At 38.3% G+C, this 24,692-nt stretch overlaps 1 pseudogene across 1 annotated transcript; it reads left to right on the forward strand.

Annotated features, from left to right (window-relative positions):
- Positions 1–3,298: 3,298 nt before the first annotated feature.
- Positions 3,299–3,912, forward strand: LOC101025288 (annotated as a pseudogene). Its single transcript, XR_641845.4, has one exon. The product of XR_641845.4 is annotated as a 60S ribosomal protein L18a pseudogene (transcript).
- Positions 3,913–24,692: the final 20,780 nt, after the last annotated feature.

The following is a 24,692-nucleotide window of genomic DNA, read 5'->3' on the forward strand; positions in this document are numbered from 1 at the left end:
TTAATTAGCACTTAGAGACTTGGTAATGAAACCTGGACAGTCATACTGGAATGAGGAGCATCATTTACACAGCTGAAGGGAATGCGTGGATTGCCAATTGAAGTTACCATGGAGAACTTTATTAAATTAGGTCTAATGAAGGAATGGGATGAAACATTATCAACTATACCTTCATCAACATTCTAAATTTCATAGGATCATAGACTATTTTGAACTGGAAGGAACCTTGGGGTTTGGTATAATGCTTTTATTTTTACCAGAAAGTTGAGATACAAAAAGACTGAGTAGTTCTGCCCAAACTCAGAGATAGTAGCAGATTTGAGACTAGACTCCAGGATCCCGAGTCTACTGCCTCTTTTTATCTTTTGTTCTTTGTCTTTTTTTATTCTAAATTTCAGTCGCTGAATCAAATTATCTTAGAAAAAAGTAAAATATAAAGAAAAAAATTTTCTTGAAATTGCTACCTAATCTGTTCGTTGAAAGTTTGATATTTTGCCAAAAGAATATGGGCAGTTGATTTAGACCCTTAGCTTCTTTACTTTCTACTGACAAGGTATTTGAAGATATTTTTCTTTCTGCTATTATTATTTGAAAATTTTAATACTTTGAAGCCTTATGTACATTTCATTTCATATAGGAGATGCTGATAAAATACAAGTGGCACCATGAGAGGCTTTATAAAAATGCTAAGGACATATACCAACAAAAATATAGGTCCCTGTTTAAGGGAGAATTAAGAATGCCTATATTACTTCCCACTTGTTCTCAGTGAGTTTAGAGTCACATGCAATTGTAAGAATAGTAGAGAGAGCCAGTGTACCCTTACTTGGTTTCTCCAAATGGTAACATCTTGCAAACCTGTCATACAATATCACAAAGGATATTGACATTGATACAATCCACCACCAATCTAGGTAAAAATTTTCCAGTTTTACTTGTATTTGTGTGTGTGTGTGTGTGTGTGTGTATTGCATTCTATATAATGTGCTCATGTATCCACTACTTAAGTTGAGAAACAGAACAGTTCTATCATCATAAAAATCCCTTGTGTTGCCCACCTCCTTTCCTCCCCATCCCTGTCCTGGTCCCTGACCACAGGTAACCACTAATCTGTTCTCCATTTCTATAATTTTGTCATTTCAAAATGTTATAATGGAATTATATAGTATTTAAATTTTGAGGATTGGCTTTTTTTCACTTAGCATAATTCCCTAGGAATGTGTCCGAGCTCTCTTGTGTATCAATAGTTTATTCTATTTTATTGCTGAGTAGTGTTACATTGTATGGATACACCATAGATTATTTAATCATTCACCCGTTGAAAGACTTCTGGGATGTTTTCAGTTGTTGGCTATATGAATAAAGCTTGTATGAACAGTAGTGCACAGGTATTAGTTTGAAAAAAAAGTTTTATTTCTCTGAAATAAATGCCCAAGAGTGAAATCGTGTTATATGGTAATCACATGTTTAGTTTTAAAAGAAATCGCCAAACTGTTTTCCAGAGTGGCTGTACCATTTTACCAGCAATGCAAGTAATCTACTTTCTCCACATCCTCACTAGCATTTGATGTTGTCACTATAATTTTATTTTAGCTGTTCTGACAGGTATATAGTAATATCACATTATGATTTCAATTCACATTTCCCTGATAGTTATTGATACTGAATTACCTTTCATGTATTAGATGTGATGTGATTTACGAAGTCTCCTGAAACATTTATCAAGTTTCTTCTTTTGTGCATTGTGCTTTTGGTGTCAAGTATAAGACTCTTTGCCTAGCTTTAGAACCTGAAGATTTTCTCATAATTTTTTTCTAAAAGTTTCATAGTTTTATATTTTACATTTAAGCACAGTATTCATTTTGAGTTTTTTTTTTTGTATAATTTGTGAGAATTAAGTCAAGGGTTTTTTTTTTTCGCATTTGTGTCCAATTGCTTCAGTACTATCCATTGAAAAGGCTGTTCTTCCTCCTTTGAATTGGTTTGCATGTACATCTTTGTCAAAAATTAAACATATTATTTTGGGACTTTTTCTAAGTTCCCTATTCTATTCCATTGATATATGTGTCTATACCTTTGCCCATACAACATTGTCTTGATTATGTAGCTATAAGTAAGTCTTAATATTGAGTAGAGTGATTCTTCCCATTTTATTCTTCTTTTTCAAGATTGTTTTATATGTTCTATGGACTGTGTCTTTTCATACCAATTTTAGAATACTACTATTGTTGATATCTACAAAAATATTATTGGGTTTTTGATAGGAATTACATTAATAAATTTGGGGAAATTTGACATCTTTGCAATGTTGACTCCTCTAATACACGAGCATGAGATATCTCTTCACTTATGTAGGTCGCTTTTGATCTTTTTTATCACCGTTTTGAAATCTTCAGTATACGTAACCTGTACATATTTTGGTAAACATATACCTAAGTATTCACTTTTCTTGGGAGTGATTGTAAATTGTATCATGTTTTTAATTTTGATTTTCATATGTTCATTTTTAGTATATAAAAATGAGATTGATTCCCATGTGTTAATATTGTGTCCTGTGACCTTGCCAAACTCACTTATTAGTTCTAGCATTTTTTTTTTGAGATTCCTCATGATTTCTTTTATTCTCCTCATGATCTCTGACATAGATAATAATGTCATCTACAAATAGGAATACTTCTATTTTCTCATTTTAAAAAACTGAATGTCATTTATTTGCTTTTCTTGACTTATTGCAGTGGCTCTAACTTCAAGCACTATTTTGAAAAAAAGTGATGTGAGTGACTATTCTCCCATTTTTATCAATTTTAGGAAAAAAAAATTCAGTCTTTCTTCATGAAGTATGATGTTAACTGTAGGGTTTTTTAAATAAATACACTTTATCAAGTTTGCGCAATGCCCTTCTATTCTTAACTTGATAAGAGTTTTTCAAAAATCATGAATGACTATTGGATTTTGCCAAATACTTTTTCTATGTTAATTGACATGATCATATGACTTCTCTTCTTTAGCCTGTTTATATAGTGGATTACTTTGATTGATTTTCAAGTGTTAAACCAGTCTTACATACCTGGAATAAATCCTACCTGGTCATGGTATGTACATTTTTTAATACATTTTAAAATTCAATTTGTTAATATTTATTTTTTGAGAATTTTATATCTAAATTTGTGGGAGATGTTCTTCTGTAATTTTTTATAGTTTTTTGTATTATCTCATTTATTTTGTTATAAGGGTAATACTGGCTTTATATAGTGAGTTAAGAAGTATTCCTTCGCTTCCTTTTGCTGGTGGCTGGTAGAGCGGAGAGGACGCCATGAAGGCTTCTGGCACACTATGAGAGTACAAGGTGGTGGGTCGCTGTCTGCCCACCCCCAAATGCCACACACCACCGCTCTACCGCATGCGAATCTTTGCGCCTAATCATGTCGTCACCAAGTCCCGCTTCTGGTACTTCGTATCTCAGTTAAAGAAGATGAAGAAGTCTTCAGGGGAGATTGTCTACTGTGGGCAGGTGTTTGAGAAGTCCCCACTGCGGGTGAAGAACTTCGGAATCTGGTTGCGCTATGACTCCCGGAGCGGCACCCACAACATGTACCGGGAATACCGGGACCTGACCACTGCGGGCGCTGTCACCCAGTGCTACCGAGACATGGGTGCCCGGCACCGCGCCCGGGCCCACTCCATTCAGATCATGAAGGTGGAGGAGATCGCGGCCAGCAAGTGCCGTCGGCCGGCTGTCAAGCAGTTCCATGACTCCAAGATCAAGTTCCCGCTGCCCCACCGGGTCCTGCGCCGTCAGCACAAGCCACGCTTCACCACCAAGAGGCCCAACACCTTCTTTTAGGTGCAGGGCTTTCGCCTGGGTATGCCCCAAATAAACTTAGGAATGCCCAAAAAAAAAAAAAAAAAGAAGTATTCCTTCCTCTGCCTTCATCTGGAAGAGATTGTGTAAAACTGGTGTTAATTCTTCCTTAATGTTTTGCAGAATGCTTCTGTGCAACTATCTGGGCTTAGAATTTTCTTTTTCAGAGCTTTTAAATTACATATTCAATTTTGTTATTAGTTATAGGATAATTCAGATTATCTATTTCATCCTGGTTAAGTTTTGGTAGAAAGTGGTCATTTTCCTTCTAACTGTCATATTTATAAGCATAAAGTTGTTAATATTTGTATTAATTTCCTAAGGCTCATGTAATAAGTACTACAAACTGGATGACTTAGAACAGAAATTTCTCTGGGATTAGTTGTGATACCACCTTTGTTATTTCTGATTGCACTTATTTAGATCCTCTCCCTCTTTGTCTTTGCTAATCCTGTTAGTGGTCTCTCAATCTTGTTAATCCTTTCAAAGATCCAATATTTCATTTCATTGATTTTTATATATATTTTTGGTCCTCAATTTCATTTAGCTCTGCATTTATTTTAGTTATTTCTTTTCTTCTGATAACTTTGGGTTTAGTTTATTGTTGTTTTTCTAGTTCTTTTTAGGTGCAAGATTAGGTTATCATTTTGAGATTTTTCTATGTTTTTGATCTAGGTGTTCAGTGCTAAACCATTCCTCTTAACACTACTTTTGCCATATCCCAGAGGTTTTGGTATGTTGTGTTTTTATTTTCATTTGTTTCAAAGAATGTTTTGATTTCTGCCTTAATTTCAATGTTTACTCATTTGGGAATAAGTTGTTTACTTACCACGTATTCGTGTGGTTTTGACAGTTCCTCTTGGTTTGATGTATATTTTTATTTCATTGTGGTCCAAGAATATACTTGGTATTATTTTGATTTTTTGAATTTATTGAGACTTGCTTTATGACTGAGCATGTGGTCAATCTTCAAGTATGGTCCATGTGTGGATGTGAAGAATGTACATTCTGTGGTTATAGGATGGAGTACTCTGCAGATGGTTCAGTTGGTCAAGTGTCAAATTTATGTCCAGAAATTCTTTGTTAGTTTCTGCCTTGGTGATTTGTCTAATGCTGTCAGTGAGGTGTTAAAATCTCCCACTATTATTGTGTGCCTGTTAATATTTTCTTAGGTCTAGAAGTAATGGTTTTATGAATCTGGGTGCTCCAATGTTGGGTGCATATATATTTAAAATAGTTAAATTTTCTTGTTGAATTGAATCCTTTATCATTATGCAATGCCTTTCTTTGTTCTTTTATAACTGTTGTGAGTTTAAGGTTTATTTTATCTGATATAAGAATAGCAACACCTGCTCTTTTTTGTTAACCCTTTCATGGTAGATCTTTCTCCATTTCCTTATTTTGAACACATGGGTGTCATTACCTGTAAGATGGATCTCTTGCAGATAGCAAAAGGATGAGTCTTGTTCTCTCCTTTTTTTTTTTTTTTTTAAATACTTTAAGTTCTAGGGCACACGTGTGCAACATGCAGGTTTGTTACATATGTATATGTGTGCCATGTTGGTGTGCGGCACCCATTAACTCGTCATTTACATTAGGTATATCTCCTAATGCTATCCCTACCCCCTACCCCCTCCCAACAATAGGAACCGGTGTGTGATGATCCCCTTCCTGTGTTCAAGTGATCCCATTGTTCAATTCCCACCTATAAGTGAGAACATGCAGTGTTTGGTTTTCTGTTCTTGCGATAGTTTGCTGAGAATGATAGTTTCCAGCTGCATCCATGTCCCTACAAAGGACACGAACTCATCCTTTTTTATGACTGCATAGTATTCCATGGTGTATATGTGCCACATTTTCTTAATCCAGTCTTCCACTGATGGACATTTGGGTTGATTCCAAGTCTTTGCTATTGTGAATAGTGCTGCAATAAACATATTGGTGGCATGTGTCTTTGTAGCAGCATGACTTATAATTCTTTGGGTATATACCCAGTAATGGGATGGCTGGGTCAAATGGTATTTCTAGTTCTAGATCTTTGAGGAATCACCACATTGTTTTCCACAATGGTTGACTAGTTTACAGTCCCACCAACAGTGTGAAAGTGTTCCTATTTCTCCACATCCTCTCCAGCACCTGTTGTTTCCTGATTTTTTAATGATTGCCATTCTAACTGGTGTGAGATGGTATCTCATTATGGTATTGATTTTCATTTCTCTGACGGTGAGTGATGATGAGCATTTTTTCATGTGTCTGTTGGCTGTATGAATGTCTTCTTTTGAGAAATGTCTGTTCATATCCTTTGCCCACTTTTTGATGGGGTTTTCTTTTCTTATAAATTTGATTGAGTTCTTTATAGGTTCTGGATATTAGCCCTTTGTCAGATGAGTAGATTGCAAAAATTGTCTCCCATTCTGTAGGTTGCGTGTTCACTCTGATGGTAGTTTCTTTTACTGTGCAGAAGTGCTTTAGTTTAATTAGATCCCATTTGTGAATTTTGGCTTTTGTTGCCGTTTCTTTTGGTGTTTTAGACATGAAGTCCTTGCCCATGCCTATGTCCTGAATGGTATTACCTAGGTTTTCTTCTAGGGTTTTTATGGTTTTAGGTCTAACATTTAAGTCTCTAATCCATCTTGAATTAATTTTCGTATAAGGAGTAAGGAAAGGATCCAGTTTCAGCTTTCTACTTATGGCTAGCCAGCTTTCCCAGCACCATTTATTAAATAGGGAATCCTTTCCCCATTTCTTGTTTTTCTCAGGTTTATCAAAGATCAGATGGCTGTAGATGTGTGGTATTATTTCTAGAGGCTCTGTTCTGTTCCATTGGTCTATATCTCTGTTTTGGTACCAGTACCATGCTGTTTTGGTTACTGTAGCCTTGTAGTATAGTTTGAAGTCAGGTAGCGTGATGCCTCCAGCTTTGTTCTTTTGACGTAGGATTGTCGTGGCAATGCGGGCTCCTTTTTGGTTCCATATGAACTTTAAAGCAGTTTTTTCCAATTCTGTGAAGAAAGTCATTGGTAGCTTGATGGGGATGGCATTGAATCTATAAATTACCTTGGACAGTATGGCCATTTTCACAATATTGATTCTTCCTATCCATGAGCATGGTATGTTCTTCCATTTGTTTGTGTCCTCTTTTATTTCACTGCTCAGTTCACTTTGTAGTTCTCCTTGAAGAGGTCCTTTACATCTCTTGTAAGTTGGATTCCTAGGTATTTTATTCTCTTTGAAGCAATTATGAATGGGAGTTCATTCATGATTTGGCTCTCTATTTGTCTGTTACTAGTGTATAAGAATGCTTCTGATTTTTGCACATCGATTTTGTATCGTGAGGCTTTGCTGAAGTTGCTTATCAGCTTAAGGAGATTTTGGGCTGAGACAATGGGGTTTTATAAATATACAAACATGTCATCTGCAAACAGGGACAATTTGACTTCTTCTTTTCCTAACTGAATACCCTTGATTTCTTTCTCTTGCCTGATTGCCCTAGCTAGAACTTCCAACACTATGTTGAATAGGAGTGGTGAGAGAGGACATCCCTGTCTTGTGCCAATTTTCAAAGGGAATGCTTCCAGGTTTTGCCCATTCAGTATGAAATTGGCTGTGGGTTTGTCATAAATAACTCTTATTATTTTGAGAGACGTTCCATCAATACCGAATTTATTGAGAGTTTTTAGCATGAAGGGCTGTTGAATTTTGTCAAAGGCCTTTTCTGCATCTATTGAGATAATCATGTGGTTTTTGTCTTTGGTTCTGTTTATATGCTGGATTACATTTATTGATTTGTGTATGTTGAACCAGCCTTGCATCTCAGGGATGAAGATCACTTGATCATAGTGGATAAGCTTTTTGATGTGCTGCTGGATTCGGTTTGCCAGTATTTTATTGAGGATTTTTGTAACAATGTTCATCAGGGATATTGGTCTAATATTCTATTTTTTTTTTTGTATCTCTGTCAGGCTTTGGTATCAGGATGATGTTGGCCTCATAAAATGAGTTAGGGAGGATTCCCTCTTTTTCTATTGATTGGAATAGTTTCAGAAGGAATGGTACCAACTCCTTGTACCTCTGGTAGAATTTGGCTGTGAATCCATCTGGTCCTGGACTTTTTTGGTTGGTAGGCTATTAATTATTGCCTCAATTTCAGAGCCTATTATTAGTCTATTCAGGGATTTAACTTCTTCCTAGTTTAGTCTTGTGAGAGTGTAAGTGTCCAGGAAATTATCCATTTCATCTATGTTTTCTAGTTTGTTGGCATAGAGGTGTTTATAGTATTCTCTGATGGTAGTTTGTATTTCTGTGGGGTCGGTGGTGATATCCCCTTTATCATTTTTTATTGTGGCTATTTGATTCTTCTCTCTTTTCTTCTTTATTAGTCTTGCTAGTGGTCTGTCAATTTTGTTGATCTTTTCAAAACACCAACTCCTGGATTCATTGATTTTTTGGAGGGTTTTTTGTGTGTCTATCTCCTTCAGTTCTGCTCTGATCTTAGTTATTTCTTGTCTTCTGCTAGCTTTTGAATGCGTTTGCTCTTGCTTCTCTAGTTCTTTTAATTGTGATGTTAGAGTGTCAATTTTAGATCTTTCCTGCTTTCTCTTGTGAGCATTTAGTGCTATACATTTCCCTCTACACACTGCTTTAAATGTGTCCCAGTGATTATGGTATGTTGTATCTTTGTTCTCATTGGTTTCAAAGAACATCTTTATTTCTGCCTTCATTTCATTATGTACCCAGTAGTCATTCAGGAGCAGGTTGTTCAGTTTCTATGTAGTTGAGTGGTTTTGATTGAGTTTCTTAGTCCTGAGTTCTAGTTTGATTGCACTGTGGTCTGAGAGACAGTTTGTTTCAATTTCTGTTCTTGTACATTTGCTGAGGAGTGCTTTACTTCCAATTACGTGGTCAATTTTGGAATAAGTGCGATGTGGTGCTGAGAAGAATGTATATTCTGTTGATTTGGGGTGGAGAGTTCTATAGATGTCTATTAGGTCTGCTTGCTGCAGAGATGAGTTCGATTCCTGGATATCCTTGTTAACTTTCAGTCTCGTTGATCTGTCTAATGTTGACAGTGGAGTGTTGAAGTCTCCCATTATTATTGTATGGGAGTCTAAGTCTCTTTGTAAGTCTCTAAGGACTTGCTTTATGAATCTGGGTGCTCCTGTATTGGGTACATATATATTTAGGATAGTTAGCTCTTCCTGTTGAATTGATCCTTTTACCATTATGTAATGGCCTTCTTTGTCTCTTTTGATCTTTGATGGTTTAAAGTCTGTTTTATCAGAGACTAGTATTACAACCCCTGCTTTTTTTTGTTCTCCATTTGCTTGGTAAATCTTCCTCCATCCCTTTATATTGAGCCTATGTATGTCTCTGCATGTGAGATGGGTCTCCTGAATACAGCAGACTGATGGGTCTTGACTCTTTATCCAGTTTGCCAGTCTGTGTCTTTTAATTGGACCATTTAGTCCATTTACATTTAAGGTTAAGATTGCTATATGTGAACTTGATCCTGCCATTATGATATTAACTGGTTATTTTGCCCGTTAGTTGATGCAGTTTCTTCCTAGCCTAAATGACTTTTACATTTTGGCATGTTTTTGTAATGGCTGGTACTGGTTGTTCCTTTCCATGTTTAGTGCTTCCTTCAGGGTCTCTTGTAAGGCAGGCCTAGTGGTGACAAAATCTCTAAGCATTTGCTTATCTGTAAAGGATTTTATTTCTCCTTCACTTTTGAAACTTAGTTTGGCTGGATATGAAATTCTGGGTTTAAAATTCTTTTCTTTAAGAATGTTGAATATTGGCCCCCACTCTCTTCTGGCTTGGAGAGTTTCTGCCGAGAGATCTGCTGTGAGTCTGATGGGCTTCCCTTTGTGGGTAACCTGACCTTTCTCTCTGGCTGCCCTTAAGATTTTTTCCTTCATTTCAACTTTGGTGAATCTGGCAATTATGTGTCTTGGAGTTGCTCTTCTCGAGGAGTATCTTTGTGGCGTTCTCTGTATTTCCTGGATTTGAATGTTGGCCTGCCCTACTAGGTTGGGGAAGTTCTCCTGGATGATATCCTGAAGAGTGTTTTCCAACTTGGTTCCATTTTCCCCCTCACTTTCAGGCACCCCAATCAGACGTAGATTTGGTCTTTTTACAGAATCCCATACTTTTTGAAGGCTTTGTTCATTTCTTTTTCTTCTTTTTTCTTTTGGTTTCTCTTCTCGCTTCATTTCATTCATTTGATCCTCAATCGCTGATACTCTTTCTTCCAGTTGATCGAGTCGGTTACTGAAGCTTGTGCATTTGTCACGTATTTCTCGTGTCATGGTTTTCATCTCCTTCATTTCGTTTATGACCTTCTCTGCATTAATTACTCTAGCCATCTATTCTTCCACTTTTTTTTCAAGATGTTTAGTTTCTTTGTGCTGCGTACGTAATTCTTCTTTTAGCTCTGAGAAGTTTGATGGACTGAAGCCTTCTTCTCTCATCTCATCAAAGTCATTCTCTGTCAAGCTTTGATCCATTGCTGGCGATGAGCTGCGCTCCTTTGCCGGGGGAGATGCGCTCTTATTTTTTGAATTTCCAGCTTTTCTGCCCTGCTTGTTCCCCATGTTTGTGGTTTTATCTGCCTCTGGTCTTTGATGATGATGGTGACGTACTGATGAGGTTTTGGTGTAGGTGTCCTTCCTGTTTGATAGTTTTCCTTCTAACAGTCACACCCTCAGCTGTAGGTCTGTTGGAGATTGCTTGAGGTCCACTCCAGACCCTGTTTGCCTGGGTGTCAGCAGCAGAGGCTGCAGAAGGTAGAATATTGCTGAACAGTGAGTGTCCCTGTCTGATTCTTGCTTTGGAGGCTTCCTCTCAGGGGTGTACTCCACCCTGTGAGGTGTGGGGTGTCAGACTCCCCCTAGTGGGGGATGGCTCCAGTTAGGCTACTCAGGGGTCAGGGACCCACTTGAGCAGGCAGTCTGTCCTTTCTCAGATCTCAACCTCCGTGTTGGGAGATCCACTGCTCTCTTCAAAGCTGTCAGACAGAGTCGTTTGCGTCTGCAGAGGTTTCTGCTGCTTTTGTTGTTGTTTACTGTGCCCTGTCCCCAGAGGTGGAGTCTACAGTGACAGGCAGGTTTCCTTGAGCTGCTGTGAGCTCCACCCAGTTCGAGCTTCCCAGAAGCTTTGTTTACCTACTTAAGCCTCAGCAATGGCGGGCACCCCTCCCCCAGCCTCGCTGCTGCCTTGCCGGTAGATCACAAACTGCTGTGCTAGCAATGAGGGAGGCTCCGTGGGCGTGGGACCCTCCCGGCCAGGTGTGGGATATAATCTTCTGGTGTGCCTGTTTGCTTAAAGCGCAGTATTGGGGTGGGAGTTACCCAATTTTCCAAGTGTTGTGTGTCTCAGTTCCCCTGGCTAGGAAAAGGGATTCCCTTTCCCCTTGTACTTCCCAGGTGAGGTGATGCCTCGCCCTGCTTCAGCTCTCGCTGGTCGGGCTGCAGCAGCTGACCAGCACCGATCGTCCGGCACTCCCTAGTGAGATGAACCCAGTACCTCAGTTGAAAATGCAGAAATCACTGGTCTTCTGTGTCGCTCGCGCTGGGAGTTGGAGACTGGAGCTGTTCCTATTCAGCCATCTTGCTCCGCCCGCACCGAAAATTCTTTTCTTTAAGAATGTTGAGTATTGGCACTCTCTTCTGACTTGAGGAGTTTCTACCGAGAGGTCTGCTGTTAGTCTGAAGGGCTTCCCTTTGTGTGTAACCTGACCATTCTCTCTGGCTGCCCTTAACATGTTTTCCTTCATTTTAACTTTGGTGAATCTGACAATTATGTGTCTTGGAGTTGCTCTTCTCGAGGAGTGTCTTTGTGGTGTTCTCTGTATTTCCTGAATTTGAATGTTGGCCTGTCTTACTAGGTTGGGGAAATCCTCCTGGATCATATCCTGCAGAGTGTTTTCCAACTTGATTCCATTTTCCCCGTCACTTTCAGGCACACCCATCAGACGTAGATTTGGTCTTTTCACATAATCCCATACTTCTTGGAGGCTCTGGTCATTTCTTTTCATTCTTTTTTCACTACATTTGTCTTCTCGCTTCATTTCATTCATTTGATCTTCAATCGCTGATACTCTTTCTTCCAATTGATCAAGTCAGTTACTGAAACTTGTGCATTTGTCATGTAGTTCTCATGTTATGGTTTTCATCTCTATCAGTTCTTTTAGGGTCTTCTCTGCATTGATTATTCTAGTTATCCATTCATCCATTCTGTTTTCAAGGTTTTGATATCTTTGCGCTGGTCACGTTGTTCCTCCTTTAGCTCTGAGAGGTTTGATCAGCTGAAGCCTTATTCTCTCAACTAATCAAAGTAATTTTCCGTCCAGCTTTGTTCCATTGCTGACGATGAGCTGCATTCCTTTGGAGGGCGAGATGTGCTCTAAGTTTTTGAATTTCCAGCTTTTCTACCCTGCTTTTTCCCCATCTTTGTAGTTTTATCTGCGTTTGGTCTTTGATGATGGTGACATACTGATGGTGTTTTGGTGTGGGTGTCCTTTCTGTTTGTTAGTTTTCCTTCTAACAGTCAGGACCCTGAGCTGTAGGTCTATTGGAGTTTGCTCGAGGTCCACTCCAGACCCTGTTTGCCTGGGTATCAACAGCGGAGGCTGCAGAAGATAGAGTATTGCTGAACAGCGAGTGTTGCTTTCTGATTCTTGCTCTGGAATCTTCGTCTCAGGGGTGTACCCAGCCATGTGAGGTGTGAGGTATTGGTCTGCACCTAGTGGGGGATGTGTCCCAGTTAGGCTACTCAGGAGTCAGGGACCCACTTGAGCAGACAGTCTGTCCATTCTCAGATCTCAACCTCCGTGCTGGGAAATCCACTGCTCTCTTCAAAGCTACCTGACAGGGCCATTTACCTCTGCCGAGGTTTCTGGTGCTTTTGGTTTCGCTATGCTCTGTCCCCAGAGGAGGAGTCTACAGAGGTGGACTGGCCTCCTTGAGTTGCAGTGGGCTTCACCCAATTCGAGCTTCCAGGTGGCTTTGTTTACCTACTTAATCCTCAGCAATGGTGGGCACCCCTCCCCCAGCCTCGCTACCACTCTGCAGTTATATCTCAGACTGCTGTGCTAGCAATGAGGGAGACTCCGTGGACGTGGGACCCTCTGGGCCAGGTGTGGGATATAATCTCCTGGTGTGCCATTTGCTAAGACCCTTGGTAAAGTGCAGTATTAGGGTGGGAGTTACCTGATTTTCCAGGTGTTGTGTGTCTCACTTTCCTTTGGCTAGGAAAAGTAATTCCCTTCCCCCTTGGCTTCCCATGTGAGGTGATGCCTTGCCCTGCTTCAGCTCTGGCTGGTCGGGCTGCACCCGTGGACCAGCGCCAACTGTCCAACACGCCCTAGTGAGATGAACCTGGTACCTCAGTTGAAAATGCAGAAATCACCTGTCTTCTGTGTCACTCGCGTTGGGAGCTGGATGCTGGAGCTGTTCCTATTCGGCCATCTTGGGTGTGCCCTTGTTCTCTTTTTTTAATCCAATTTTATGTGGGGCATTTAGGCTCTTTCTGTTCAAGGTTAATATTCCTGTGTGAGATATTATCCTGGTAATAACGTTATTAGATAGTTGCTTTGTAGTCATGAATATTTAGTTGATTTATAGGGTTCATGCACTATGTACTTGTGTGTACTTTTGTGTGGTAGCAAGTATTATTCTTTCTAAAGGGAATGAATAAATTCCTGGAAACACACAACCTCCTAAGATTGAACTAGGAAGAAATAAAAATCCTGAACAGAACAATAATGAGTATCAAAATTGAATCAATGATAATAATAAAAATAAACCTACCAACCAAAAAAGTCCTGGACCAGATGAATTCACAGCTGAATTGTTCCAGACATACAAAGAAGAGCTGGTACCAATTCTACTGCAACTATTCCAAAATATCAGGGAGGAACACCTCCCTAACTCATTCTGTGAAACCAGTATCATTCTGATGCCAAAATCTGGCAAAGACACAACAAGAACTACAGGCCAATAATGCTGATAAACATAGACACAAAAATCCTTAACAAAATACTAGCAAATTGGATCCAGCAACACATCAAAACATTAATTCATCATGAACAAGTGGGCTTTATTCCTGGGATGCAAGGATGGTTCAACATATGCAAATTGATAAATGTGATTCACCACATCAACAGAATTAAAAACAAAAATGTATTGATCATCTCAATAGATGCAGAAGTAGCATTTGATAAAATCTAATGTTCCTTCACGGTAAAAACCCTCAACAAACTACACATCAAAGGAACATACCTAAAAATAATAAGAACCATCTACAACAAACACGCAGCCAACACCCTACTAAACAGGAAAAAGCTGGAAGCATTCCCTTTAAAAACTGGAACAAGACAAAGATGTTCACTCTCACCACTCCTATTCAACATAATACTGGAAGTCCCAGCCAGAGCAAAGCAATCAGGGAAGAGAAATAAATAAAAAGCATCCGAATAGGAAAAAAGGAAGTCAAATTATCTTTCTTCACTGATGATATAATTCTATACATAGGACACCATAAAGATTCTGCCAACAGTCTCTTAGACCTGGTAAATGACTTCAGCAAAGTCTCAGAATGCAAAATTAATGTAAAAAAATCAGTAGCGTTTCTATACACCAATAATGTTCTAGCCAAGAGCCAAATCAGGAATACATTCCTTTTACAGTAGTCACACAAAGACTAAAAAGCCTAGGAATATACCTAACCAAGGAAAAAGGTCTTTATGAGGAGAACTACAAAACACTGCTCAAAGAAATCAGAAATGACACAGATAGATGGAAAAGCACTCTATGCTCTTGAGTTGGAAGAATCAATGTTTTTAAAATGCCCATACTACCCAATACAATCTACAGATTTGATGCTATTCCTATCAAAGTAACATTATTTTTCAATGAATTAGAAAAAAACTATTCTAAAATTCATACACAACCAAAAAAGAGCCCAAATAGCCAAGCTAATCCTAAACAAAAAGAACAAAACCAGAGGCATCACATTACCTGACTTCAAACTATACTACAAGGATATGGCAACTAAAAAAAACATGGTACTGAACAAAAATAGACACATAAACCAATGAAACATAAACAGACCCCTGAAACAAAGCCACACACCTACCACCACCTCATTTTTGACGAAGTCAACAAAAATAGACAATGGGGAAAGGGTACAATTTTTAATAAATGGCTCTGGGAAAATTGGCTAACCATATGCGGAAGAATGAAACTGGACCCCTATCTTTCACCATATACAAAAATTAATTCAAGGTGGAATAAAAGCTTAAATCTAAGACCTCAAGCTATAAAATTTCGAGAAGAAAACCTATAAAATACTCTTCTAGACATTGGCCTAGGCAAAAGATTCATAATGAAGACTTCAAAACCAAGTGCAACAAAGTAAAAAATAAACAGATGAAACAAACTAAAGAGCTACTGCATAGCTAAAGAAACTCTCAGACAGATGACCCACAGAATGGAAGAAAATATTTGCAAACTATGCATCTGACAAAGGACTAATATCCAGAATCTATAAGGAACTTAAGTGAATCAATAAGAAAAAAATAACCTAATTAAAAAGTGGGTAAAGGGCATGAGTAGACACTTCTCAAAAGAAGACATACAAGCGGCCAACAAAGACATGAAAAATATTGCTCAACATCACTAATCATCAGAGAAATGCAAATCAAAACCATCATGAGATACTACCTCACACCAGTCAGAATGGCTATTATTAAAAAGTCAAAAAATAGTAGATGTTGAGGTTGTGGAGAAAAGAATACTCATACACTGTTGGTGGGAATGCAAATTAGTTCAGCCCACATGGAAAGCACTTTGGAGATTTCTCAAAGAACTAGAAACAGAACTACCATTTGACCCAGCAATGCAATTACTGGATACATACCCAAAGGAAAATAAATCATTCTACCAAAAGGATGCATGCATTTCTATGTTTATGGCAACACTATTCACAATAGCAAAGACATGAAATCAATTTGAGTGCCCATCCTTGGTGGAGCAGATAAAAAAAATGTGGTACATATACAACATGGAATGAAGCCATAAAAATGAATGAAATTATGCCCTTTGCACCAACACTGAGGCAGCTGGAGGCAGTTACCCTAAGCAAATTAGCACGGGCACAGAAAACCAAATAACACATGTTCTTACTTATTTATGAGTAGGAGCTAAATCATGGGTTCAAATGGACATAAAGATGACAATAGACACTGGAGACTCTAAAATGAGGGAGGAAGGAAGAGGGGCAAAGTCTGGAAAACTTCCCATTGGGTAATATATTCACTATAAGGGTGATGGGATCAGTAGAAGCCCAAACCTCAGCACCACACAATATACTCTTGTAATCAAACATGCACATGTACCTCCTGAATCTAAAATAAAAATGGAAATTAAAAAAAAAGAAAAACAGATATTTACTGTCTCCTATGAGAGGCTAGAATTCCAGAACCAAGGCATCAGCAGGCCATGCTCCCTCTGAAACCTATAGGGGAAGAATCATTCCTTGCCTTTCAGTTTCTAGTAACCCTAGATATTCCTTGGCTTGTGGCAGCATAATTCCAATAAATGCTTCCATCTTCACATGGCATTCTCCCTGTGTCTCTTCACATTGTCTTCTCTCTATACATGTCTGTTCCTGTATCCAAATTTCTCCTTTTTATCAGGACACCAGTCATATTGGATTAGAGCTAACTCTAAAGACCTCATTCTAAGTTGACTACCAGTGTAAACACCCTATTTCCAAGTAAGGTACCATCCTGAGGTACTAGGGGTTAGGACTTAGACATGTCTTTTAGTGGGGAGAAACAATTCAACTCATAACCTTATTATTTCCTTTTTATTATTCTAATGGCTTCAAAATCTCTGGTGAGATCCTGTTTCATTCCTAATATTTGTGATTGTGTCCTCTTTTAAAAATTTTGTCTGTCTTACTAGAGCTTATTTTATTGATTTCTTTTCCCAAAGAACAAGCTTTTTATTTTATTGATTTTCTCTATTGTTTAATATTTTCAATTTCATTAGTTTTTGCTCTTTATTATTTAATTCCTTCTGCTTGCTTTGGGTTTCGTTTGCTCTTTTTTTCTGTTTTTTTTTTTTTTTTTTTTTTTTTTTTTTGCAGTAGGAATTTGGATTAATTGATTTTCTACCTTTCCTAATTTCTAATACAGTCATTTGTTGTTTAATGAAGGGATGTGTTCTGTGAAATGCATTGTTAGGCAATTTCCTTGTTGTGCAAACATAATAGAGTATACTTACACAAACCTAAATGGTATAGCCTACTACAAAACTAGAGTACAAACCTGCACAGCCTATTGTTGTACTGAATACTGTAGGCAATTGTAACACAATGCTAAGTATTTGTGTATCAAATATATCTAAACATTAAATGGTACAGTAAAAATATATTAGGTTAATATATTCAAACTGTACTACCTAAGGGTATACTAACAGTATAAAAGATACAAAATGGTGTACTGTATGGTACACTGGCCATAAATGGAGCTTGCAGGACTGGAAGTTGCTCTGGGTGAGTCAGTGAGTAGTGAGTGAATGTGAAGGCCTAGGATATTACTGTATACTACCTAGACTTTATAAATACTGTGCAATTAGGCTACACTAAATTTATAAAAATATTTTTTATTCTTCATAATAAATTAACCTTAGCTTACTATAACTTTATTAATTTATAAGCATTTAAAATCTTTTTAACTTTTGGCTCTTTTATAATAATGCTTAACTTAAAACACAAACACACTGTACAGCTGTACAAAAATATTTACTTAAAAATATTTTTATTTTTAATTTTTGTTGTTACATAGTTGGTATATGTATTTCTGGAGTATATGAAATATTTTTATATAGGCATACAGTGTATAATAATCACATTAGCATAAATAGTATATTCATCACCTCAAGCATTTACTGTGTTACAAAAAATCCAATGATACTCTTTTAGTTATTTAAAAATGTACAATTAAATTATTATTGACTATAGTCACCCTGCTGGGCTATCAAATACTAGGTCTTATTCATTCATTTGAACTATTTTTATACCCACTAACTATCCCCTCTTATGCCACATGCACCCACTATCTTTCTCAGCCTCTGGTAACCATTCTTCTACACTCAATCTCCATGAGTTCAATTGTTTTGAATTTAGGTCCCACAGATAACTGCGAACATGTCAAATTTCTCTTTCTGTGCATGGCTTATTTCGCTTTACAAATGTCTTCTAGTTCCATCCATGCTGTTGAAAATGACCGGATCTCATTCATTTTTATGACTGAGTAGTATTCCATTGTGTATATTTGCCACAATTTCTTTATCCATCCTTCTGTTGATGGACACTTAGGTTGCTTCCAAATCATAGCTTGTTATTTTTTGTGTATTTTATGTATTTTTTTTTTAAATTTTAGGTTACTGTGAGGCTTGCATATACTATTTTATAGCTCATTATTTTAAGCTGATGACAAGTTAACACTAATTACATAAACAGAGAAACAAGCCAAAAGTGAACTGATGAAAACTCTACACTTTAACTTCATTGCCCAACTTTTTAACTTTTTGCTGTCAATATTTGTATCTTATTGTGCTATGTCTTGAAAGGTTTTTGTACTTATTCTTTTTATTGGTTCAGTTTTTACTGTTTCTACTTAAGAGTAGTTTACACACCACAAACACAGTGTTATAATATTCTGTGTTTTTCTGTGTACTTACTGTTACCAGTGAGTTTTGTACCTTCAGGTGATTTCTTATTCCTTATTAACATCCTTTTCTTTCTGATTAAAGAACTCCCTTTAGCATTTCTTGTAGGGTAGGTCTAATGTTGATGAAATACCTTAGGTTTTGTTTGTCTGGAAAAGTCTTTATTTCTCCTTTGTGTTTGAATGATATTTTCACTGGATATACTAATCTAAAAGTTTTTTTCCTTCAGCACTTTAAATGTGTCATGCCACTCTCCTCACCTGTAAAGTTTCCACTGGGAAGTCTGCTGCCAGGGATATTAGAGCTCCATTGTATGTTATTTGTTTCTTTTCTCTTGCTGCTTTTAGGACATTCCTTTATCCTTGATCTTTTGGAGTTTATCAAATGCCTTGAGGTAGTCTTCTTTTTATTAAATCTGCTTGGTGTTCTGTAACCTTCTTGTACTTGAATATTGATATCTTTCTCTAGCTTTGGGAAGTCTTTGTTATTATTCATTTGAATAACCTATCCACCCCATCTCTTTCTCCTCCTCATCTTTAAGGCCAGTAACTCTTAGATTTGCTCTTTTAAGGTTATTTTCTACATCTTGTAGGCATGCTTCATTCTTTCCCGTTCATTTTCTTTTGTCTTCTCTGTGTATTTTCAAGTAGTCTGTTTTCAAGGTCACCAATTGTTTCTTCTGCTTGATAAATTATTCTATTAAGAGATGCTAATGTACTCTTCATTATGTTAATTGCATTTTTCAATTCCAGAATTTCTGCTTGATGCTTTTAAAATATTTCAATCTCTTTGTTAAATTGATCTGATAGGATTCTGAATTCCTTCTCCATATTATCTTGAATTTCTTTGTGTTTCCTCAAAACAGCTATTTTGAATTATCTGTCTGAAAATTAACATATCTCTTTTTCTCCAGGATTGGTCCCTGGTGCCTTAGTTTGTTTGATGAGGACATATTTTCCTGCATGGTCTTAATGCCTTAGATTTTTGTTGGTGTCTGGGCATTGAAGAGTTAGGAATTTATTTTATTTTAAATTTTATTTTATTTTATTTAAATAGTTTTTGGAGAACAGGTGGTTTTTGGTTATATGCATAAGTTCTTTAGTGGTGATTTCTGAGATTTTGGTGTGCCTGTCACCTGAGTAGTGCACACTTAGGTATTTATTTTAGACTTCACAGACTGGGCTCTTCTGTACCTGTTTGTCTTGGGAAGGCTTTCCAGGTATTGGAAGGGTCTTGGGTATTGTAATCTTAGCCATATCTGCATTATGGGGCATCCCAAGCCCAGTAACACTGTGGTTCCTGCAGACATGTAGAGGTACCACCTTGGTGGTCCTGCATAAGATCTGGAAGAACTCTCTGGATTACCAGGCACAAGCTTGTTCTTTTTTTTTTTATTACATTCTCCCAAATAGAGTCTCTATCTCTTTGCTGAGCCACCTGGAGCTGGGGAAGGGGTGACAGAAGCACCCTTGTGGCCACCACCACTGGGACTGTCCCTGATTCAGAACTGGTATAGCACTGTGTCTTGGCCCAGGCCAGGTGTAACCACTAGCTGACTACTGCCTATGTTTGCTCAAAGCCTAAGAGCTCTACAATCAGCAGGTGTTAAAAAGCCAGTTATGCATTTTTTCCTGCCCTTTAGGGCAGTGAGTTCCACCAGGCCATGGGTTTGCCTTTAGGCAAGGCAGGGCCTGGAGTAAAGAACCATATAAACCTACCTGTTGTTCTCTTCTACTATGGCTATGCTGGCACTCAAACCACAAAATAATGTCCTTCCCCTTTCTCTAGGCAAAGGACCCTCTCTCCATAGCCACCACCACCACAGACTCATAGGGAGTACTGCCAGACTACCTCCAGTGATCCCTTGAGGTCCGATGGCTCTTCAGTCAGCTTATGGTGAATATTGCCAGGCCTGGGACTCAACCTTCAGGGCAGTGGGTTCCCCTCTAGCCCAGGATAGTCCCAGAAATGTCATCTAAAGGCCAAAGCCTGGAATCAGGGACCCCAAGATTTTGATTTTTGCTCTACCTTTCTGTGGCTGAGCTGGGACCTAAGGTACCAGACAAAGTCCCCTTTACTTTTTCCTCTGCTTTTCTCAAGCAGAACTAATCTCTTCCCATAGTCGCCACATCTAGGAATGTGCTGAGTCTCACCTGAGACCAATAAGTATCAGAGTCTCACCCAAGGCCAATGATTTACTACCTGGGTATCACTACTGATTATTCAGGAATCAATGGCTCTTTAGTCAGCAGGTGATGAATCTTGTCAGGACTGGATACTTCCCCTGAAGGTGGCAGATTCCCTTCTGCCCCAGGGTGTTTCTAGAAATGTCATCTGAGAGCTAAGACCTGGAACTGGGGCCTCATAACCCTACCAGGTGCCCTATCTTACTGTGCCTGAGCTGATGACTGAACTATAAGACAAATTCCTTTTCACTTCTCCCTCTCCGTTGATTTTCAGAAGGAAGGAATCACTTATGTTGCTGGAAACTGCTCTGCTTGATGTTGGAGGAGGGATGGCAGAAGCACTCCCTCAGCTGCCTCAGCTGGTGTCTCACTAGGTCACATGCCTCCCAAGTCCACTGGCTCCTAGCCCAGCACAGGACTAGGAGTGTTGGATTATCAGGCACAGACTCTTGTTCTCTTCCCTTACTTTCTCTCAAACAGAAGGAATCTCTCTTTGCTGAGCCACCTGGAGCTAGGGGAGGAGTGACGCAAGCACCACTGTGGCCACCACCACTGGAACTGTCCTGGGTTGGAACTGAAGCTGATACAGTACTGGGTCTCATCCAATGCCTGCTGTAACCACTACCTGGCCTAGGAATTTTAATCCTTGTGACCCAGACTGCCTTTCACATTTTTTTTATGACCCCATAGCACTGTAGCCCATGGTGACAAGGCTTGCCAAAATTCAAGTTCTCATCCCTGGGATGGGCAATTCCCCTCTGGCTAGGGCTTTTCTAAATGCTCCCTCCATGGGCATCAATGAGTTCAGCCTGTTTTTGCTTTCTGCTCTGAAAGGGCAGCACTGAATTCCAATGCAAATTCCCATAGTCACTGTGTTCTCCCTCCTCCTAGCACACAGATTCTTTACCTGCACCATGCAGCTGTTACTGGTTGATGGGTGAGGGGTGGCATTGGCAACTCAAGACTGTCTGTCTGACCCACTTCAGCGCCTCTTTCAGTGATATGAAGTTAAAATCAGGTACCGTAATTGCTCACCCGATTTTTGGTTATTATGCACGTGCTTTTTGGTGTGGATAGTTGTTAAATTCTGTGTTCCTGCATGGGGAATCATCAGTGGAGGCTTCTATTCTGCCACCGTGTTCTGTCCCCACCTCCCCAAAATATTTTATTTTCATCCCTGTTTTATGAGCTTTTTCTAATTTAAATTTTTCTATCTTTTTACTTTTGAAAGGTTTTTGTTAAAAAGCAAGACACAAACACACACATTATCCTAGGCCTATGCAGGACCACGATAATCAATATCACTGTGTTCTCTCTCTAGATCTTGTCCAACTGCAAGATTTTCATGGGTGGTAACACTCATGGAGCTGTCATCTCATATGATAACAATGCTTTTTTCCTGAAATACCTCTGAAGGACCTGCTGATCATGCTTTACAGTTAACTTTTTTATATAAGTAGGAGTACACTCTAAAATTGCAATTAAAAGTCCAGTATAGTAAATACATAAACCAGTAACATAGCATTTACAATGATTTTTAGGTATCATGTATTGTACATAGTTGTATGTGCTATGTATTTATACATCTAGCAGTGCAGAAGTTTCGTTTATACCAGCATCACTACAAACACATGAGTAATGCGTTCTGCTATGTATTATGATGGCTAAAATGTCACTAGATGATAGGAATTTGTCAGATCCATTATAATCCTATGATACTATGATTGTATATGTGGTCCATCATTGACTGAAACATCATTATGTGGTGCGTGACTGTATAAGCATTTAATGCTATTAAATTTCCCTCTCAATACTACTTTAGCCACATCTGACATACTTAGACATGTTGTATTTTAATTTTTTTATTTATTTTTAAATTTCCTTTTTGTTTTCCTCTTGGATCTATGGATTATTTAAAATTGCGATATTTAGTGTCTATGAGTTTAAATATTTTCCTGTTGCCTTTCTGGTGTTGGTATGTAGTTTGATTCTATTATGGTAGGAGAACAGTCTACATGATTTCACTTTTTTTAAGTTTATTGAAGTTTTTTAATGACCCAGAATATAATTTATCTGGTGAATTATTCCATTGGTGTTTAAAAAATTGTGTATTCTGCTGGTTTTCAGTGAACCATGACATAGATGTATATGTAATGCGTGTGTGTGTGTGTGTGCGTGTGTATATATATGGTCTTGTTGACTAAATGTTTTTTTAATTATTATTATTATTATACTTTAAGTTCTAGGGTACATGTGCATAACGTGCAGGTTTGTTACATATGTATACTTGTGCCATGTTGGTGTGCTGCACCCATCAACTCGTCAGCACCCATCAAGTCATCATTTACATCAGGTATAACTCCCAATGCAATACCTCCCCCCTCCCCGCTCCCCATAATGGGCCCCAGTGTGTGATGTTCCCCTTCCCTAGTCCAAGTGATCTCATTGTTCTGTTCCCACCTATGAGTGAGAACATGCGGTGTTTGGTTTTCTGTTCTTGCGATAGTTTGCTGAGAATGATGGTTTCCAGCTGCATCCATGTCCCTACAAAGGACATGAACTCATCCTTTTTTATGGCTGCATAGTATTCCATGGTGTATATGTGCCACATTTACTTAATCCCGTTTATCATTGATGGACATTTGGGTTGGTTCCAAGTCTTTGCTATTGTGAATAGGGCTGCACTAAAAATACGTGTGCATGTGTCTCTATACTATCATGATTTATAATCCTTTGGGTATATACCCAGTAATGGGATGGCTGGGTCAAATGGTATTTCTAGTTCTAGATCCTTGAGGAATCGCCACACTGTCTTCCACATGGTTGAACTAGTTTACAGTCCCATCAATGGTGTAAAAGTGTTCCTATTTCTCCACATCCTCTCCAGCACCTGTTGTTTCCTGACTTTTTAATGATTGCCATTCTAACTGGTGTGAGATGGTATCTCATTGTGGTTTTGATATGCATTTCTCTGATGGCCAGTGATGATGAGCATTTTTTCATGTGTCTGTTGGCTGTATGCATGTCTTCTTTTGAAAAATGTCTGTTCATATCCTTTGCCCACTTTTCGATGGGGTTGTTTGTTTTTTTCTTGTAAATTTGTTTGAGTTCTTTGTAGGTTCTTGATATTAGCCCTTTGTCAGATGAATAGATTGCAAAAATTTTCTCCCATCCTGTAGATTGCCTGTTCACTCTGATGGTAGTTTCTTTTGCTATGCAGAAGCTCTTTACTTTAATTAGATCCCATTTGTCAATTTTGGCTTTTGTTGCCATTGCTTTTGGTGTTTTAGACATGAAGTCTTTGCCCATGCCTATGTCCTGACTAGTATAATCTAGGTTTTCTTCTAGGGTTTTTATGGTTTTAGGTCTAACATTTAAGTCTCTAATTCATCTTGAATTAATTTTCGTATAAGGAGTAAGGAAAGGATCCAGTTTCAGCTTTCTACTTATGGCTAGCCAATTTTCCCAGCACCATTTATTAAATAGGGAATCCTTTCCCCATTTCTTGTTTTTCTCAGGTTTATCAAAGATCAGATGGCTGTAGATGTGTAGTATTATTTCTAGGGGCTCTGTTCTGTTCCATTGGTCTATATCTGTGTTTTGGTACCAGTACCATGCTGTTTTGGTTACTGTAGCCTTGTAGTATAGTTTGAAGTCAGGTAGTGTGATGCCTCCAGCTTTGTTCTTTTGACTTAGGATTGTCTTGGCAATGTGGGCTCTTTTTTTGGTTCCATATGAACTTTAAAGCAGTTTTTTCCAATTCTGTGAAGAAACTCATTGGTAGCTTAATGGGGATGGCATTGAATCTATAAATTACCTTGGGCAGTATGGCCATTTTCACGATATTGATTCTTCCTATCCATGAGCATGGTATGTTCTTCCATTTGTTTGTGTCCTCTTTTA

Source organism: Papio anubis, chromosome X (assembly GCF_008728515.1).
Source record: "Papio anubis isolate 15944 chromosome X, Panubis1.0, whole genome shotgun sequence".
Taxonomy (NCBI): Eukaryota; Metazoa; Chordata; class Mammalia; order Primates; family Cercopithecidae; genus Papio; species Papio anubis.